The 5,249-nt window shown below is 48.6% G+C and overlaps 1 non-coding gene across 1 annotated transcript; it reads left to right on the top strand.

Moving 5' to 3' along the window:
* The first annotated feature begins 709 nt into the window (after positions 1–709).
* Positions 710–769, top strand: MIR22 (microRNA mir-22). Its single transcript, NR_129475.1, has one exon. It is a non-coding gene; the product is annotated as a microRNA mir-22 (primary transcript).
* The last annotated feature ends 4,480 nt before the right edge of the window (positions 770–5,249 follow it).

Below are 5,249 nucleotides of genomic sequence, written 5' to 3'. Positions count from 1 at the left end.
TGTGGGGGCGGGGCTTGGAACTTGGAACAAAGTTCAGACATGGAGGGGCCGGCAGACAGCCTGGAATTCATACCAGATGTACCCGGAATGCGCAAGCGGAATGCCTGGCATCTGAGAGTCCTGGGGAAGCTGCCCAACCACCCTGCCCATACCTCCCTCCCCTCCAGCCTTTGGTCCACTGTCCTCTCCCTCACAACCCCAGGAGCCTCTGCCGACCTTCCAAATTCTAGACCTCCCTTCCTCATGATCCCCCCATCTAGTCCCCCCAAAACTCTCCTTCCAGCTGAACTCCCTGGGAACAAGTCAGTTAGGCTGATCACTGAACGCACATTTCTGAAGTGTAGCTTCTCATCTCATACCTGGGTGACTGATGTGTGTCCCAGGCCCTTCCCTGAGGAAGCTGAGGAGGCTGTGGCCCTGATGGGTTGCTAGGGCCTGGAGAAGCCTGGGTTTCTGTAGTCTCCAGTTCTAGAAGGCGGAACAGGAAAAGTCCATTTAGAGCTGACTTGTGCTTCTCACTGAAGTTACCAGGTCCTGCAGGCCCAGGTCAGAGCCAGGAACCAACTCTTCATCAAAAAGTTGAAGAGCTACGGGGGCTGGACTCTGTGGCCAGTAGGACAGTGTGGCCTGGCCCTGCTCAGATCTTATTTTTCTTCCCCTTCCCCACAGGACCGTGTCCTCCCACTTCCTCACCTGGCTGAGCCGCAGTAGTTCTTCAGTGGCAAGCTTTATGTCCTGACCCAGCTAAAGCTGCCAGTTGAAGAACTGTTGCCCTCTGCCCCTGGCTTCAAGGAGGAGGAGCTGCTTTCTCCAGCATCCAGAAGATGACAGAACTGGTCCTGGGAAGATATGGACAACAGGGGTGATGATAACCTTTTGGGAAAGGGGACTCTGTTCAGTTGGAGAGCCTTTACCTAGACTGGCCCAGCAATGTATATTCAGCTCTGGCTGAACTGGGGAATAATAAGTGGTTCCATTCCCCGAAGGCTAATTGGTCTTCTAGTGGTCAGAAGTGGGGAGAAGAAACCTTTGTCTATCCCTTTACCCAGATTTCTTTCTTGACCCTTCTTTCTTATCTCCCCTTCTACGCTACTGGTCTTTCCAAGTGGAGGTCCAAAACTAAGGTTACTCTTCAGGGAAAAGGTGCTACTAAAACTCTGATCTGAGTGGTCATCCCTCTGTTCTTACTTTTTCCTGTATTAGACTGACCCAGACTCTAGATTCAGGGGTACTTACCTACACCTGGAACCCTTAGACCTCCTATCCCAGTTTCCCCACCTGTGAAATGGGGAATCATATAGATGAGTATGCAGGAGGGAAGCAGAAGCCCACCAGCACAGACTCAGAGCCTGGGTGCTCCTCCCCTGTGGGTAAGAACAAAACAGCTTTTCAGCTAAGCTGTTGTTCCTCCCCCATTCCTGATGCTGTACTCCAGGAGCTAGGGAGGGTGGGTTAGGAGGACTGGCTAGAGTCAGAGCAGTGTTAGGGACTAGTAGGAGCCTAGGCTCTGCAGAAATTTCTCACCATGCAAGGGTGACTCAAGGCTTCCTTTGCCACCCAGAGCAGGCCTGTAGCCCCTGCTGAGGTTCTAGCTGCCGCTGCTTTGTGTCTTCCCTCGTTTTGCTTTCCAGGATGGTGTGTGAGGCTCAACTCAGGCCTATGCAGGCAGGAAATTGCCCCCTCCTACAACCAGGAAGATGAGTTGTGAATGTGATTCTTTTTGGTCATCAGGAATGTAAACTGCCACCTCCAGCTCCTGATCCTTTCACTCTTGGGCTCAGACTCTGGTATGAGTCAGCCTGGCCCAGTCTGCCTGTCTGAAGGTGGCTAAGTTCAGGGGCTACAGGAAGCTGTTTGTTCTGTTTAGTGGTAGGGGATGTGCAGGGAGCTCCATCCCAGCCTCCGTCTATGAAAAACTGAACAATGTAGGGGAGAGGACTCAGCCTAAGCTGAGGGGCAGGATGTGTGTGGGACAGTGGTTGAGGATGCTGGATAGACTGAGTCTACTCATTATCTGCAGTGAAGGTCCCTCTATCCCTAAACATTGCCTCTGTCCTTTCTGTCCCTCCTCACCTCACTGGCCATAGTGTCTCCTCCTACACTGGGTATGTGGCTGTGCCATCTTCTCCCATCCTGGGGCAGAGGTGAGGAAGGGCAGCTTGGGAACACAGAGGCAGGCAGAAGATCGTGAAGGACCAAGCTTGGAACGCACAGGGCCCTATCGGGGCGTGTAGCAGAAAGGCCCATAAAGACCTCAGGTGGAAGAACAGCCAGTCTCCATCACGGACAAGCTTCCAGCCATCTACTTCCCTTGCATTTCTCTCCAGTCTCTCTGTCTCTCTCAGAGATGTGAGACTGTAGTAAAGTATCCTGTGGTTTCACCTTTCTACTTTTTGGGAAATGGAACACCCGCAGTTGAAGAAGGTCCCACCTCTTACCCACCCTGTAACTTCTCTATGAGCTACCTCAAGGAGCAAGACTTAGCCATGAAAGCACATACTCAGGAAATTCATAAAAGAAATTCAAGCAGGTAAAATCATGAACAAAATAAAATGTGCTTTATTAGTAATTAAAGAAAGGCAAATATAGCTGAAAGCGTTTTTCCCTTAAAGTATAACAGAAAAAAAAAAAAAAAAAAAAAAACAAGAAGACTCAATATTGGCAAAGAGAATTCTGAAATAACACTTCCATGCATTTCACGTGGGAGTATAAATTGGTACAGCCTTCCTGCATGGTGGTTTGGTAATATATATCAAATACCCTGAAAGTGTGTCCTTTGACTCAGTAATTCTGCATTGGGAAATTTAGCCTAAGAAAATAATTAAGGATTTAGTTATAAGATGTTTATCCCAGCATTGCAATAGAGAAAAATGAGAAGCAAGTATTTGATTGGGAATTCATTCCTTTTTTGCTGTAATGAAAATTTGCAATAGGGGCTTGCTTAAGTCAATTATTATATATCTATCCAGATGGTAGAGTACTGTGCAACCATTAAAAGTCGTGTAGAAGAACATATGACTGGAAAGAAAAATGCTCTTTGAATATTAAAAAGGTTATAAAAATAGTATGTACTATGTGATCTCAATTTGATTTTCTTAAATATGGTATATACTGGGACTGCAGGTGGCTTGATGGTTAAGGCATGGGATCCCACATGGCTAACTCTGCAGTTCAAGTCCCACACCCAGCAGCTTGAAAATCATGCTGGCCACATGTGCTTGCATGCCCAAAATCCCCAGAGGAGAATGGAGAAGGGATTGCAGTGTGGTTATCCTCCCTGGGGGGCAGGAGACTTCTTACTTTCCCTGTTTCTCTGTCTCTCTAGTGAGCACATGTGCTCTATGGCAAAAACCTAAAAAAAAATACACACACACATACCTATGTATGATGTAGACTTGTGTACATACAACAGATTGAGAAGACTGAAGACAGACTCAGAAATATTTTAAAAGGATTATTTAATTTTATTCATTGTGATTATTTTATTTTTTTTATCTTATTGAAGTTGACTACAGAGAGAAGTGAGAAACCAAGCTGCCAGGTCCAGGATTTGAACTACTGTCAGCCATGTGGGAGTCCAGCCACCTTAACCATGATACCACCTGCCAGCCCCAATACTCAGAAATATTAATAGTGGTTATGTTTGGATGGTGGAATAAAGTTATTGTAATTTTCCTCTTTGGTTTTTCTGTCATTCTCTGATGTTCTGCATGAATTGTATTTGCTTCTATAGAATAAAACTTGAAAGATCAGTGTAAATTATTGTGTGTGTGTGTGTTGTGTTTTAGACAGGCTGGCACTGTGTTGCATTTCTGCCTTGGTCTCCCTGATAGCTGGGACTACAGGCACATGCTCCTGTACCTCGTTTTTTGGGGTGGACTGGGGATCACACCATGCTTCCTATGTGGCCTCAGCCTGCCAAGCAGCAGTTTCTGGCATGTCCTGCCAAAACTGGCTCTCAGTGTGATTTTTTTTGTTTTTTTGGAGAGGTTTTCGCTATAGGGTGCATGCGCTCACCAGACAGACAGACACATAGAGACAGAAAGCGAGAAATCACCCCCCAGGGGAGATGGCCATGCCGTAATCCCTTCTCCTCCATTCTCCTCTCGGGATCTTGGGCACGCATGCACAGGTGCCCAGTGTGAGTTTTAAGCCACTGGGTCTGGGACGTGGTTGCCTACGTGGGAGTCCAGCGACATAGTCATTATGCTAACTGCTGGGCCCTCAGTGTGATTTTTTTAAACCTTTAGAGAAGTGGGTGTAGAAAAATGAAGGGATGCCCCCGCCCTTTGATGAGAATGTCTGCTTGGGCGCTTATTGGTTTATGAACTTCATTCTTTAGGAGTAGCTGGAATCCACCCTCTCAGCATACAGGAAACAGCTCTGAATCGCAGGCTCTCAGCCAGCTGAAGAGGTGTGGAGTAGAGTAAGATGGAAGGAAAACAGTAAAAATCTGTCACTCTTCAGAGGGCGAGGGGTTGGGCCTGAAGGGTTCTAGAATCCTAACAGTCCAGCGGCTGAAAGCATAGGATCTTTGTTTTCGTCTGAGTCTGCCCCAACCTTCAGGTGACCCTGTGTTACTTCTTTCAGATTGGAGGAGAGATTCTCTTACCTCCACAGCAGGTACCTAGGGGGGAGGGGTTCCAGTGGATACTGTAGGACCAAAAAGAAAATATTGAGGGGAGGGGGTATACACAGAGTCTCTTCTGCAAAGTGGGGGGTGCTGTTCCCTTTGAGAAGTACTACGTAAAGGAACAGGACTCCTGGAGTTAGGGGTTTTCTGGGATACCTTAAAGGCCTGGAAATCTGGAAGCAGGAGTGGCTCCAAGGATGTAAGGCGCCCCCTCTTTCACAACCGGCCTGGGAGAGAAGGCGGGGGCAGTGCAGTTGGTAAATTCAGGTGAGCAGGAGTGGATTGCGCTTGCCTGCACCCTCAGGGCAGAGGGTGGGTTGGAAGGGGTGACCAGTAGGTGAAAGATGGGAGTTGAGTGGAGGTGAAAATTCGTGGGGGGGCGGGGACCGGGGAGTGTCAGATGAGACTAGACTAGCAACCCACTTCAGAAACTCCGTGGAGGAAGAGTTCGGGGGACATGTAGAGTTGGGGAAGATCCCTGCTGACATCCAGGAAGTGTCCCTGAGCTCCACGGCATGGCTTGGAGGCCGGAAGCACCCAGCCCGGGGTGTCCAGTCCCGGGCTAGGGCGGGTGTCTGGGGTTGCCTTGGCTCCAAGGGCGGAGGCCCCCCGGCTG

This window comes from Tupaia chinensis, unplaced genomic scaffold, assembly GCF_000334495.1.
Source record: "Tupaia chinensis unplaced genomic scaffold, TupChi_1.0 Scaffold144899_1, whole genome shotgun sequence".
Lineage (NCBI taxonomy): Eukaryota > Metazoa > Chordata > Mammalia > Scandentia > Tupaiidae > Tupaia > Tupaia belangeri.
The sequence above is the reverse complement of the archived record's forward strand: the minus strand, read 5'-3'. Positions and strand labels throughout refer to the sequence as shown.